Source organism: Lycium barbarum, chromosome 4 (assembly GCF_019175385.1).
Source record: "Lycium barbarum isolate Lr01 chromosome 4, ASM1917538v2, whole genome shotgun sequence".
NCBI lineage: Eukaryota > Viridiplantae > Streptophyta > Magnoliopsida > Solanales > Solanaceae > Lycium > Lycium barbarum.
The window spans coordinates 103,354,511-103,370,960 of NC_083340.1; positions in this window are offsets into that span (position 1 = coordinate 103,354,511).

Sequence of the window (16,450 nt, forward strand, 5' to 3'; positions counted from 1 at the left end):
GTTTATTTCCTATCTAAAAGCGAGGAAGATGATCACTAAAGGGTGTATTTATCACCTAGTGCGAGTTCGAGATGTAGAAGTTGAGTCGTCGACTCTTCAATCAGTTCCGGTAGTGAATGAATTTCCGGATGTGTTCCCGGAAGAGCTTCCAGGCCTTCCTCCCGAGCGAGAGATAGATTTTGCGATTGATGTGTTGCCAGACACAAATCCCATATCTATTCCTCCCTATAGGATGGCACCCGCAGAGTTGAAAGAGTTGAAGGAGCAATTGAAAGACTTGCTTGAAAAAGGCTTCATTCGGCCTAGTTCATCCCCGTGGGGAGCACCCGTATTGTTCGTCCGGAAGAAGGATGGCTCCTTGAGAATGTGCATTGATTATCGGCAATTGAATAAAGTGACAATTAAGAACAAGTATCCCCTCCCGAGGATTGATGATTTATTTGATCAATTGCATGGTGCCAAATGGTTTTCAAAGATTGATTTGAGGTCCGAGTATCACCAAGTAAGAGTTAGGGAGAAAGATGTCCCTAAGACAGCTTTCAGAACAAGATATGGCCATTTCGAGTTCCGAGTAATGTCGTTTGGGCTAACTAATGCACCGGCAGTGTTTATGGACTTAATGAACAATGTATTCAGGCCTTTTCTGGACCTATTCGTGATTGTATTCATCGACGATATCCTAGTGTACTCTAGATCCGAGGCTGAGCATGCGGAGCATTTGCGAACCGTCCTTGGAGTTCTTCGAGCTCGAGAGTTGTTTGCAAAATTCTCCAAATGTGAGTTTTGGTTGAACTCGGTATCATTCCTGGGCCATATTGTTGCAGCTGATGGTATTCGAGTGGATAGTCAAAAGATCGAGGCAGTGAAAACTTGGCCAAGGCCCACAACCCCTACAGAGGTTCGTAGCTTTTTGGGCTTAGCCGGGTATTACAGAAGATTTGTTGAGGGTTTCTCTTCTATTTCAGCACCGCTCACAAAGTTGACTCAGAAGTCAGCTAAGTTTCAATGGACAGATGCTTGTGAACGTAGTTTCCAAAAGTTGAAAGACAGATTGACTTCTGCCCCAGTCTTGACACTTCCTGAGGGAGTGGAAGGATATGTTGTTTATTGTGATGCTTCAGGCGTCGGGATAGGCTGTGTATTGATGCAAAATGGTAAGGTGATCGCGTATGCTTCTAGACAATTACGGAAACATGAACAGAATTATCCTACCCATGACTTAGCATTGGCCGCGGTGGTCCATGCTTTAAAGATATGGAGACATTACTTATATGGTGTCCACGTGGATATTTATACAGATCATAAGAGTCTCCAGTACATCTTCAAGCAGAAAGAGTTAAATTTGCGGCAACGACGATGGCTAGAGTTGCTAAAAGACTATGACGTCGAAATCCTGTACCACCCCGGAAAGGCAAATGTTGTGGCCGATGCTCTTAGCCGCAGGTCTATGGGAAGCTTATGCGATGTGCGACAAGAAAAGAGAGAAATGACCCGTGAGCTTCAGCAGCTAGCCAGCCTAGGGGTCCGAGTAGTGGACTCAGGTAGCAGCAGAGCTACCATTCAGAATTCGGCAGTTCCGTCGCTAGTAGCGGAAGTAAAAGAGCGGCAAGGTGAGGATTCCAGGCTAATGCAGTACAAAGATACGCTCGCTCAGAAAGAGGGGTCACCATTTGATATTTCGGGAGACGGAGCCCTCCGATGCCGAGGCAAGCTATGTGTCCCCGATGTGGCAGACTTACGCCACCAGAATTTGAGAGAGGCTCATTGTTCCCGTTACTCCGTTCACCCTGGAACGACGAAGATGTATCATGATCTTAAGTCTATATATTGGTGGAATGGGATGAAGAAAGATGTAGCGGAGTTTGTAGCCCAATGTTCCAATTGCCAACAAGTAAAAATAGAACACCAAAAGCCGGGTGGCTTATTGCAAGCTATAGAAATCCCAACTTGGAAGTGGGAAGTGATTAATATGGATTTCATTACAGGGCTACCTCGTTCTCGACGCAAGTATGATTCCATATGGGTGATTGTGGATAGACTCACTAAATCAGCTCATTTCTTACCGGTCAGGACGACCTATGTGGCAGAAGATTATACAAGGCTTTATGTTAAAGAAATAGTGAGACTCCATGGTGTCCCAGTGTCTATTATCTCCGATAGAGGAACTCAGTTTACGGCCAAATTTTGGGAGTCCTTTCAAGAGGGTCTAGGGACCCAAGTGCGCCTTAGCACGACATTTCACCCACAGACCGATGGGCAAGCTGAACGCACCATCCAGACTCTTGAAGATATGTTACGGGCATGCATGATAGATTTTGGGGGAAATTGGGATGACCATTTGCCACTCATTGAGTTTGCTTACAATAATAGTTATCACTCCAGCATCCTAATGGCACCATATGAAGCTTTATATGGGCGAAAGTGTAGATCCCCGATTGGGTGGTTTGAAACGGGAGAGGCCAAGTTAATGGGGCCCGATTTGGTCCAACAAGCCATAGAGAAAGTCAAGCTCATACAAGATCGGTTGTTGGCGGCTCAAAGTCACCAAAAGTCTTATGCGGATAATCGTCGAAGGGACTTAGAGTTTCAAGTTAAGGATTGGGTGTTTTTGAAAGTGTCGCCGATGAAGGGCGTTATGAGATTTGGCAAAAAGGGGAAGCTTAGTCCCCGGTATATAGGGCCTTAGTAAATTGTGCGAAAGATAGGCAAAGTGGCCTATGAATTAGACTTACCTCCAGACTTGGAGTCAGTTCACCCGGTTTTCCATGTCTCGATGCTTCAGAAGTGTGTTGGAGATCCTACGAGGGTCGTCCCAGTGAATGATATTCAAGTGACAGAAAAGTTAACTTATGATGAAATACCCATTGCCATATTAGATAGGCAAGTACGGAGGCTTAGAAACAAAGAAGTGGCCTCAGTTAAAGTTTTGTGGAAAAATAATAATCGAGAGGAAATGACATGGGAAGCGGAAGAAAATATGCAATCCAAGTACCCGCATTTATTTCAGCCCTTGGGAGAAGTTCAAGATGAGACGTCAAAAATCATAAGGTATGGATGTTTTCCTTTTATGCTTCTGGGTCGTGTGTGGCCAAATTTTTCATGTTGTTACGATGTGGCCCTGTGTGGCATCGATATTATGGTTTGTTGTGACAGGTTGTTAGTGCCATGTTATAGGGGAAACTCTGGCGAAATTTTTATAAAATCCCGGGTGTTCTCGACATTCGAGGACGAATGTTCTTAAGGGGGGGAGAATGTTACACCTCGGAAAAATCTTCCGTTGGTACGCAAGTGAATGAACTAGCGAAATACGAGTATCGGGTTAATGATGACTTAAGGGCATTTTGGGAAAGAGTTATAACGTCCCTTAGATTAGTATTGAAGTGTTAAACAAGTGTTAAGAAGGTTCCATGAGGATCGGAGATCAAACGAAGTGGCGAAACTAAGTTCAGTGACTGATGAGTCCTACGGCTCATTATACGGACCATATAATGTTATACGGACCGTATAGTGGACCGTAAAACCATCACAGTGAAGGTTGGTTGCTGGTGGAATTTTACGGTCAGTTATACGGACCGTATAAAATTTATACGGACCGTATAACGAACCGTCGAATGGTCACAGTGAAAGGTTGCTCACTGGTAATGTTTTATTTTCAGTTATACGGACCGTAAAACTGTTTTACGGACCGTATAACGGACCGTCAAGTAGTCACAGTGAAGGGGTGCTGGGCAGACCCATTTCACGGTCTATTATACGGACCGTATAACCATTATACGGACCGTATAATGGACCGTATAATGGAACCCGACAATTCGGTGATGATTTAATAAATAAAGACCAAGTTCATGAAAATCATTTCCACATTTCCTCTCTCTCTCTAAAACATCTCTCTACAACTTTTGTACAAGTTTTCAAGGGTATTAATCCATCAACCACATTAAACAAGTAAATCCAAGGTAGCACCGGGTGCCCGGGTGGGGTAGCACCGACCAAAAGCATAAAAATAAAGCGTACATACATCATATCGTCGGCGTTTCATCTTGGATCTCTCCCGGGGGTTGGAATAAGCGTGGGTACTTGGACTTCATACTCTCTTCCGCTTCCCAAGTCATTTCTTCCCGATTGTTGTTTCGCCACAATACTTTGACTGACGCTACCTCTTTATTTCGAAGCTTTCGCACTTGCCTATCTAGGATGGCAATAGGCACTTCTTCATAGGTTAGCTTTTCCGTCATTTGCACATCGGCTATCGGGAAAATATTGATGGGATCTCCAATGCACTTGCGGAGCATCGAAACATGGAAAACTGGGTGGACTGATTTAAGCTCCGAAGGTAGATCCAATTCATAGGCTACCTGATCCACCTTGCGAATGATTTTGTAGGGTCCAATGTATCTGGGACTTAGCTTCCCTTTCTTACCAAATCTCATCACCCTTTTCATGGGTGACACTTTCAAAAATACCCAATCAGTAATTTGAAATTCCAAGTCTCGTCGGCGGTTGTCCGCATAGGACTTTTGGCGACTTTGAGCTGTCAAAAACCGATCTTGGATCACCTTAACTTTTTCTATTGCTTGTTGGATCAATTCTGGGCCTACTAATTGTATACTTGAATGGTAGCTATTGTTGTATACGAACTCAATAAGGGGTAAGTGGTCATCCCAGCTACCACCGAAATCCAACACACACGCCCGTAGCATATCTTCGAAAGTTTGAATGGTATGCTCGGCCTGCCCATCAGTTTGCGGATGAAATGCCATGCTAAACTTCACTTGCGTGCCCAAACCTTCTTGAAAAGATTTCCAGAACTTAGCTGTAAACTGTGCTCCTCTATCTGTGATAATAGATAATGGGATTCCATGGAGTCTCACAATTTCTTTGAGATACAACCTTGCATAGTCTTCCGCTGAGTACGTGGTCCTGACTGGAAGAAAATGGGCTGCTTTCGTCAGCCTATCCACGATCACCCATATAGAGTCATACCTGCCACGGGAACGGGGTAATCCCACGATGAAATCCATGTTGATCACTTCCCATTTCCAAGTAGGGATTTCCATTGCTTGCAACAAGCCTCCCGGCTTCTGGTGTTTAGCTTTTACCTGTTGGCAATTTGGACATTGTGCTACGAATTCTGCTATCAGTACATCATCTTGAGATCATGATACATTTTGGTTGCACCTGGGTGAATAGAATATCGAGAGCAATGTGCTTCTTCTAAAATTCGTCGGCGCATTTCCGCCACATTCGGCACACATAACCTGCCTCGGTACCTAAGAATTCCATCCATGGAAACTTCAAACGAAGACTTTTCTTTTCCATGAGATGTGTCTCTATAACGACATAACTGCGGTTTTTTGTACTACCGTTCTTTCACTTCCATAGCCAAGGATGAAATTGTGGAATCATTTATACTAATCCCGGCATCGCCCGAATCAATTACACGCACTCCAAGATTAGCCAATCGATGAAGTTCTTGAACCATCTCTTTCCTTTCCGGAGGGACTTCACATAAACTGCCCATTGATCGGCGGCTAAGTGCGTCGGCTACTACATTCGCCTTCTCGGGGTGGTATAAAATGTTAACATCATAATCTTTTAATAATTCTAACTACCGCCTCTGTCGCAGGTTCAACTCTTTTTGCTTGAAGATGTACTGAAGACTTTTGTGATCTGTATAGATATCAACGTGCACACCGTACAAATAATGTCTCCACATTTTTAAGGAATGAATGACCGCAGCTAGTTCGAGATCATGAGTTGGATAATGTTACAACTCGAAAAATCCTCCGTTGGTACGCAAGTAAATGAACTAGTGATGAGTACGAGTGTACGATGTTTCCGAGAGTAAGAAATAACATTTGACGACCCTAAGTGAGATTCCGAAGGCAATCGCAATAAGAGAGAGGTTATGCTCCATAATGAATAATTATAGGTTTTGGAAATGTGAAAAGTTGCATGTTTGCATTCTGACCAGTTGGTCGTAAAATGAAATACGGACCATAAAGTGGTAAACAGTCCGTAAACTGCCATGTCGTATTTTGGTTTCCAAAACATCAACTTTCTGCCAAATGAGCAAATGGTTAAAAATGACCCAAAATGCGAACCGTAAAGTGGTTTACGGCCCGTAAACTGCATCCGTAAATCACCACATCTCAGCTTGCGTTTTTGGTTCTGATATGATTAAATACGACCATGAAGGACGGTCCGTAAACTGGAATACGGACCGTAAACCAAGTTTACGACCACTGTGCACTTCAAATCAGATTTTTAAGTCATTAAATAAGGGGACCAAGGCTTATTTCATTTCACTTCTAAATCACACCCCTTCTCTCTAGAACATCTCTACATATATTCCACAAGTTTTCAAGGATTATTAAGGATCAACAACACAAATCAAGTGAATCAAGTGTGAGAAAACCCATTAAGATCATTCAAAGTCAAGAGATCTAAATGGAGATAAACTAGGGTTTTGCTCAAAGTGGAGTATTATCAACTAAAGCTTGTTCCTACAACATTTAAGGTAAGATTCATGATATTTCTATGTTGTTTAAGGTAGTTAAGAGTTGAAATACTTGGATTGTAGAAGAGTATAGAAAAATGAGTCATGAATATGGAATAGTGTCATTAAGAGAAATAGTATGAATTGAGCTATGGGTCTTGATGTATTGTGAGGTAAATACGATATAAATGATGTTGAGAACATGAGATGAACAATGTATGTAAATGGACGTCGTGTGTGTTATGGCCATGGTTATGGATGAATTGAATGTAAGTCTAGAAATATGGATAATGTGAATGAGTAATGGCTATTGTTATAGCATCGTGAATTTATTATTGACGTTTGGGAGTTGAGATACGTTATGGAGGAGATGCTGTCCGATTTTCTCTAGCTTTAGTCATATATGCTAGCTATCGATTCTAACGATAGTATGACCTTTAATGAAGGTATAAACGCAAGCGTTGAAAAAGAACGTGCAAGTGATATATATTCGAACGAAAAGGTATGTAAGGCTAACCCTTCTTTCATAAGGTATGGTTCTTTGGCCAAACGTCTAAATCTCCTATAAGACTATGATTCCTTCAAATGATTTGATCTTCCGAGCTAGTAAGCTCACGATGCTTAATATGCTACGATTGTACTAAGTTCCTCATATGCCGAGTAGGCCTATAAGATAGATGTAATGATAACGACGATGATAGTGATAATGATAGTATTGATGATGAGAATAATATGATACTAAAGATGCCTATGAGCTATTATATTTATGTGTGCCTATGAAGGGCTACAATAAGACCCCGAGCTTATGATGCCGGGTAGAATGTATGCATATGAATATGTATAGAGTATGCAAATGATTACGTAACGCGCGCGGACTTCTGCAGAAGGTACGGATAACCCTGAAGCCTTGGTAGGGCCAGGTAGGTATAACCTTGAGCCTTGGTTGGCCAAGTATGTATGAAACACCGATCCTTCATGGTCGGGTACGCTATATAAAAGTTATATGTATATGTATATATATATGACATCAATATGAGTACGAATATGTTGAGTATATGTAAATGTTGCGCAAAGGCTATGTATATGCAATGTATATGAGATGTAGACGATATGAATATGAGTATGAATATGAATGAATAAGACTATGTATACGGATACGCGATAAGAAGAAACGTCCCTATGGAAAGTAAGTAAGTGCCATGGTGACGATGCTATTGTCTTCCCTCCTATGCTGTTTCATATGTTATCTATTACGCTTTTATATTGATGATGATCATGCTTTACACACTCTGTACATTCTTCGTACTGACGTCCTTTTGTTTGTGGATGCTGCGTCATGCCCGCAGGTGGCTAGGGAGACAGAGTTGATTCGTAGCTACATTCTCAGTGATTACATAGCGGAGCTCCATTTCATTCGGAGCCATAGCATTGGGTATTTATTCTTTTTTGTGCATAGTATGGGCATAGCGGGGTCCTGTCCCGCTTATGTGTCATGTTATACTCTCCTTAGAGGCTCGTAGTCACGTGTATATGGGTAGATATGTCTGGCCTTGTCGGCCTATATTTTGTATATCATTTTGTTGGCCTCGTCGGCCCATGTACATTGATGTGGCATAAATGCCTATGATGATATAAAGAATCTTGTTGTCCAAGGGGACTAATATGATGGATGAATAGAAATGTATGTTTTAATTATATGGCTCACCTAGATATTATGCAATAGTCTGTCAAGGGGTGCCCGGGTGGGATAGCACCAGGTGCTCGTCGCGGCCCCTTAGTTGGGTCGTGACAAAAGTGGTATCAGAGCAGTTCAGTCCTAGGGTGTGTACGAGCCGTGTCTAGTATAGTCTTGGTTATGGGTGTGTTGCGCGCCACACTTATAAATAAGAAGCTGCAGACATTTTAGGAATAAATGACCTTCTTTTCTTGATAAGAATCGTGCGATAGAGCTATGATGTGAGAAATTATTGTTCCTTAATCGTGTGTCGTGTATTTCAGAAATGCCTAGAAAGAGAAAAGCTACAGCTGCCCAAAAGGGCAAGATGGTGGCAGAAAAGCGGGCTGAAAAAGCACCGCCACCGGTAGTAGAGGAAAGTGAGTCCCAGAGTGTGGCTCAATTCCAGTCCTCTCATTCAGTGCCTATATTAGAGGAGCGTGAGGGAGCCTCAGCCCCAGCTCCAGCACCTCTAGCTTCTCCGTCGGATGCTTCGGGCCAAGATGTGAAAGAGGCCATTAATTTGTTGACTCAATTGGTTGCGGCCCAGACTCAGAGGCAAAGTTCAGGGCAAGGTGATAGGGTTGTTAGTGCAAGGGCCCGTGACTGCATTACTTTAAACCCTCCGGAATTCTTTGGGTCAAAGCCGGAAGAGGACCCTTAGGATTTCACTGATGGTATGTTGAGGACGCTTCCATTGATACATGCTTTAGACACCGAATCGGTGGATTTAGCGTCATAAAGATTGAGAGATGTCTCGATCCAATGGTATACAGTCTGGATGGCTTCACGGGGAGCCAATGCAACTCCCCCGGTATGACAAGAGTTTGTTGATGCTTTTCTCCGACATTACATGCCTCCAGAAGTTCGGCGAGCTAGAGCCGATAAGTTCTTAAATTTGAGGCAAGGTAGCATGAGTGCTCTAGAGTATAGTCTCCGCTTCAATTCCTTGGCTAGGTATGCTTCGGCCATGGTAGCGGATATGGGTGACTGGGTACACCTATTTGTGAAAGGCCTAGGGCCATATTTGATGGATAGATGCTTGACTGCGTCCCTTCAGGACGGTATGGATATTGCACGCATTCAGGCCCATGCTCAAAACTTAGAAGAAAGCCTGCAATAGCAAAGAGGGGAACGTGAGCAAGATAGGGGCCAGAGCAAGAGGGCTAGATCTTCGAGTCCGATGAGTGAGATTATAGGTGGGCACAGGCAGTAGTTTCCCGGGCATTCAGGCTACTCTATGACCAGTGCACCTCCACGATTTTCAGGCCAGAGATTTGATAGATCTGCTCGTGCGGGGCCGAGTCCGAGTTCTTCAGGGTCCCAGTTTAGAGGTGATTCAGGTCAGGCAAGGCCGCCCATGCCACGATGTTCCCTGTGTGGGAAGTTGCATTGGGGTCAATGCCGATCGGGTTCAGATGGTTGCTATTCATGTGGTTGGCCAGGCCATATCATGCGTGATTGCCCCTCGGTTCATGGTAGGGGTAGGACCCAGCCCTGAGGGTCAGTAGCCGGATCTTCATCTTCTATGCGCCCTATGGGGCCAGGTTCACATGCGCCAGTTGGCCATGGTAGAGGCAGAGGGAGAGCTCCCACTTCTAGCGGTCCTCAGCACCATATTTATGCTTTGGCTGAACGCCAAGATCTTGAGTCTTCTCCTGACGTGGTCACATGTATATTATCGATATTCTCTCATGATGTATATGCTTTGATTGATCCGGGCTCCACATTGTCCTATGTTACTCCATATATTGCGGGTCGATTTAAAGTCGAGCCGGAGTCGATCAAACCTTTTGAGGTGTCTACACCCGTGGGTGAATCGGTAATAGCTAGCCGAGTATATAGAGATTGTGTAGTTGTGATATGTGACTGCCGAACTATAGTTGACTTGCATGAACTAAAGATGGTAGATTTTGATGTCATTATGGGCATGGATTGGTTGGCTTCTTGTTATGCCAATGTTGATTGTAGAATGAAGATGGTTCGTTTCCAGTTTCCGGGAGAACCAGTTTTAGAATGGAAAGGGAATACGGCTTCACCAAAAGGTAGGTTTATTTCCTATCTAAAGGCAAGGAAGATGATCACAAGGGGATGTATTTATCACATAGTGCGAGTTTAAGTTATGGAAGCTGAATCGCCAACCCTTCAGTCAGTTCCCGTAGTAAATGAATTTCCGGATGTGTTCCTGGGAGAGCTTCCAGGCCTTCCTCCCGAGAGGGAGATTGACTTTGCTATTGATGTGTTGACAGACACTAAGCCTATATCTATTCCTCCTTATAGAATGGCACCTGCAGAATTGAAGGAGTTGAAGGAGCAATTGAAAGATTTGCTTGATAAAGGCTTTATTAGGCCTAGTTCATCCCCGTGGGGAGCGCCCGTATTGTTCATTCGAAAGAAAGACGGCTCCTTGAGAATGTGCATTGATTATCGACAATTGAATAAGGTGACGATTAAGAATAAATATCCTCTTCCGAGGATTGATGATTTATTTGATCAATTGCAAGGCGCCAAATGGTTTTCAAAGATTGATTTGAGGTCCGGGTTTCATCAAGTGAGAGTTAGGGATAAAGATATCCCTAAGACAGCCTTCAGAACAAGATATGGTCATTTCGAGTTCTGGGTGATGTCATTTGGGCTAACTAATGCACCGGCAGTTTTATGGATTTGATGAACAATGTGTTTAGGCCCTTCCTGGATTTATTTGTGATCGTATTTATTGATGATATCTTGGTGTATTCTAGATCCGAGGCAGAACATGCGGATCATTTGTACACTGTCCTTGGAGTTCTTCGAACTCGAGAGTTGTTTGCAAAGTTTTCCAAATGTGAGTTTTGGTTCAACTCAGTGATATTTCTGGGGCATATTGTTGCAACCGATGGGATTCGAGTGGATAGTCAAAAGATTGAGGCCGTGAAAACTTGGCCAAGGCCCACAGCTCCTACAGAGGTTCGTAGCTTTCTGGGCTTAGCAGGTTATTACAGGAGATTTGTTGAAGGTTTCTCTTCTATTTCTGCACCGCTCACAAAGTTAACCCAGAAATCAGCTAAGTTTCAATGGACAGATGCTTGCGAACGTAGTTTCCAAGAGTTGAAGGATAGATTGACTTCTGCTCCAGTCTTGACACTCCTGGAGGGATTGGAAGGATATGTTGTTTATTGTGATGCTTCAGGTGTTGGGCTAGGCTGTGTATTGATGCACCATGGTAAAGTGGTTGCGTATGCTTCAAGGCAATTGCGGAAACATGAGAAGAGTTATCCGACCCATGATCTAGAATTGGCCGCAGTGGTTCATGCGTTAAAGATATGGAGACATTATTTATATGGTGTCCATGTGGATATCTACACAGATCATAAGAGTCTCCAGTACATCTTCAAGCAGAAAGAGTTGAATTTTCGGCAACGACGATGGTTGGAACTGCTAAAGGTTTATGATGTCGATATTTTGTATCACCCTGGAAAGGCAAATGTTGTAGCTGATGCTCTTAGCCGCAGATCGATGGGAAGTTTATGTGATGTACGACCAGAGAAGAGGGGAATGGCCCGTGAGCTCCAGCAGTTAGCTAGCCTAGGAGTTCGAGTGGTGGACTCAGGTAGTAGGGGAGCTACTATTCAGAATTCAGCAGTCTCGTCGTTAATAGCAGAAGTTAAAGAGCGACAATACGAAGATTCCATGCTAATGCAGTACAGGGATACACTCCCCCAGAAAGAGCAGTCATCATTTGACATTTCAGGAGACGGAGTTCTCCGCTGTCAAGGCAGGTTATGTGTTCCCGATATGGCAGACTTACGCCACCAAATAATGAGGGAAGCCCATTGTTCCCGCTACTCTATCCACCCCGGAGCGACGAAAATGTATCATGACCTTAAGTCTATATATTGGTGGAATGGAATGCAGAAAGATATAGCGGAATTCGTAGCTCAATGTCCAAATTGCCAGCAAGTGAAAATCGAGCACTAAAAGCCGGGTGGATTGTTGCAAGCTATAGAAATCCCAACTTGGAAATGGGAAGTGATTAACATGGACTTCATTTCAGGCTTACCCCGTTCTCGACGTAAGTATGATTCCATATGGGTGATTGTGGATAGACTCACAAAGTCAGCTCATTTCTTACCCGTCAGAACGACGTATGTGGCAGAAGATTATGCAAAGCTATATGTTAAAGAGATAGTGAGACTCCATGGTGTTCCAGTATCTATTATCTCCGATAGAGGGACTCAATTTACAACTAATTTCTGGACGTCGTTCAAAGAGGGTTTAGGGACCCAAGTGAGCCTTAGCACGACATTTCATCCACAGACCGATGGGGAAGCTGAACGTACTATTCAGACTCTTGAAGATATGTTACGAGCATGTATGATAGATTTTGGAGGAAATTGGGATGATCATTTGCCACCCATTGGATTTGCTTAAGATAACAGTTATCATTCTAGCATTCAAATGGCACCGTATGAAGCTTTATATGGGCGAAAGTGTAGATCCCCAATCGGGTGGTTTGAAACAGGAGAGGCTAAATTGATAGGGCCAAATTCGGTGCAGCAAGCTGTAGAGAAATTTAAGCTCATACAAGATCGGTTGTTAGCAGCCCAAAGTCGCCAAAAGTCTTATGTGTATAATCGTCGAAGAGACTTGGAGTTCAAAGTGAAAAACTGGGTATTCTTGAAAGTGTTGCCTATGAAGGGTGTAATGAGGTTTGGCAAAAAGGGGAAGGTTAGTCCCCGATACATTGGGCCTTATGAGATTGTACAAAAAGTGGGCAAGGTAGCCTATGAATTAGATCTACCTCCGGATTTGGAGTCAGTCCATCTGGTTTTCCATGTCTCGATGCTTCGGAAGTGTGTAGGAGATCCTACTAAGATCGCGCCAATAAGTGATGTACATGTGACAGAAAAGTTATCTTATGAAGAGATACCCATTGCCATAATAGATAGGCAAGCACGGAGGCTTAGAAACAAATAAGTGGCCTCAGTTAAGGTTTTATGGAGAAGCAGTAAACAAGAAGAAATGACATGGGAAGCGGAAGAAAGTATGCGATCCAGATACCCTCATTTATTTCAGCCCTTGGAAGAAGTCCAAGATGAGACGTCAAGATTTTAAGGTATGTATGTTTTCCTTTTATGCTTTTTGGGTAGTGCGTGGCCAAATTTGTATGCTATTGTGTTGTGGCCCTGTGAGGCATCGATATTATGGGTTGTTGTGACAGGATAGTAGTGCCATATTATAGGGGACACTCTGGCGAAATTTTTATAGAATCCCCGAAGACTTTAACATTCGAGGACGAATGTTCTTAAGGGGGGAAGAATGTTACACCTCGAAAAATCTTCCGTTGGTACGTAAGTGAATGAAATAGAGATGAGTACGAGTGTGCGATGTTTTCGCGAGTAAGAAATAACATTTGACGACCCTAAGTGAGATTCCGAAGGCAATCACAATAAGAGAGAGGTTATGCTCCATAATGAATAATTATAGGTTTTGGAAATGTGAAAAGTTGCTAGTTTGCATTCTGGCCAGTTGGTCGTAAAATGAAATATGAACCGTAAAGTGGTATACGGTCCGTAAACTGACATGTCGTAATTTGGCTTCCAAAACTTCAACTTTCTGCCAAATGAGCAAATGGTTAAAAATGACCCAAAATACGGACCGTAAAGTGGTTTACGGCCCGTAAACTGCGTCCGTAAATCACCACATCTCTGTTTGAGTTTCTGGTTCTGATATGATTAAATACAACCATGAAGGACAGTCCGTAAACTGGAATACGGACCGTAAACCAATTTTTACGACCACTGTGCATTTCAAATAAGATTTTTAAGTCCTTAAATAAGGGGACCAAGGCTTATTTCATTTCACTTCTACATCACACCCCTTCTCTCTAGAACATCTCTCTACATATGTTCCATAAGTTTTCAAGGATTATTAACGATCAACAACACAAATCAAGTGAATCAAGTGTGAGCAAACCCATTAAGATCATTCAAAGTCAAGAGATCCAAATGGAGATAAACTAGGGTTTTGCTCAAAGTGGAGTATTATCAACTAAAGCTTATTCCTACAACATTTAAGGTAAGATTCATGATATTTCTATGTTGTATAAGGTAGTTAAGAGTTGAAATACTTGGATTGTAGAAGAGTATGGAAAAATGAGTCATGAATACGGAATAGTGTCATTTTGAGAAATAGTATGAATTGAGCTATGGGTCTTGATGTATTGTGAGGTAAATACGATATAAATGATGTTGAGAACATGAGATGAACAATGTATGTAAATGGACGTCGTGTGTGTTATGGCCATGGTTATGGAAGAATTGAATGTAAGTCTAGAAATATGGATAATGTGAATGAGTAATGGCTATTGTTATGCCATTGTGAATTTATTATTGACGTATGGGAGTTGAGATACGTTATGGAGGTGATGCTGTCCGATTTTCTCTTGCTTTAGTCATATATGCTAGCTATCGATTCTAACGATAATATGACCTTTAATGAAGGTATAAACGCAAGCGTTGAAAGAGAACGTGCAAGTGATATATATTCGAACGAAAAGGTATGTAAGGCTAACCCTTCTTTCATAAGGCATGGTTCTTTGGCCAAACGTCTAAATCTCCTATAAGACTATGATTCCTTCAAATGATTTGATCTTCCGAGCTAGTAAGCTCACGATGCTTAATATGCTACGATTGTACTAAGTTCCTCATATGCCGAGTAGGCCTATAAGATAGATGTAATGATAACGACGATGATAGTGATAATGATAGTAATCATGATGAGAATAATATGATGCTAAAGATGCCTATGAGCTATTATATGTATGTGTGCCTATGAAGGGCTATAATAAGACCCCGAGCTTATGATGCCGGGTAGAATGTATGCATATGAATATGTATAGAGTAGGTAAATGATTATGTAACACGCGCGCACTTCTGCAGAAGGTACGGACAACCCTGAAGCCTTAGTAGGGCCAGGTAGGTATAACCTTGAGCCTTGGTTGGCCAAGTATGTATGAAACACCGATCCTTCATGGTCGGGTACGCTATATACAGGCTATATGTATATGTATATATATATGACATCAATATAAGTATGAATATGTTGAGTATATGTAAATGTTGCGCAAAGGCTATGTATATGCAATGTATATGAGATGTAGACGATATGAATATGAGTATGAATACAAATGAATAAGACTATGTATACGGATACGCGATAAGAAAGAAACGTCCCTACGGAAAGCAAGTAACTGTCGTGGCGACGATGCTATTGTCTTCCCTCCTATGCTGTTTCATATGTTATCTATTACACTTTTATATTGATGATGATCATGCTTTACATACTCAGTACATTCTTCGTACTCACGTCCTTTTGTTTGTGGACGCTGCGTCATGCCCGCAGGTGGCCAGGGAGATAGAGTTGATTCGTAGCTACATTCTTAGTGATTACATAGCGGAGCTCCATTTCATTCGGAGCCATAGCTTTGGGTACTTATTCTTTTGTGTACATAGTGTTGGCATAGCGGGGTCCTGTCCCGCTTATGTGTTATGTTATACTTTCCTTAGAGGTTCGTAGTCACGTGTATATGGGTAGATATGTCTGGCCTTGTCGGCCTATATTTTGTATATCATTTTGTTGGCCTCGTCGGCCCATGTACATTGATGTGGCATAAATGCCTATGATGATATAAAGAATCTTGTTGTCCAAGGGGACTAGTATGATGGATGAATAGAAATGTATGTTTTAAATATATGGCTCACCTAGATATTATGCAAAAGTCAGTCAAGGGGTGCCCGGGTGGGATAGCACCAGGTGCTCGTCGCGACCCCTTAGTTGGGTCGTGACAAAAGTGGTATCAGAGCAGTTCAGTCCTAGGGTGTGTCTATGAGCCGTGTCTAGTAGAGTCTTGGTTATGGGTGTGTTGCGCGCCACACTTATAAACAAGAAGCTGCAGACATTTTAGGAATAAATGACCTTCATTTCTTGATAAGAATCGTGTGATAGAGCTATGATGTGAGAAATTCTTGTTCGTTAATCGTATGTCGTGTATTTCAGAAATGCCTAGAAAGAGAAAAGCTACAACTGCTCAAAAGGGCAAGACGGTGGCAGAAAAGCGGGATGAAAAAGCACCGCCACCGGTAGTAGAGGAAAGTGAGTCCCAGAGTGCCACTCAATCCCAGTCCTCCCATTCAGTGCCTATATTAGAGGAGCATGAGGGAGCCTCAGCCCCAGCTCCAGCACCTCCAGCTTCTCCA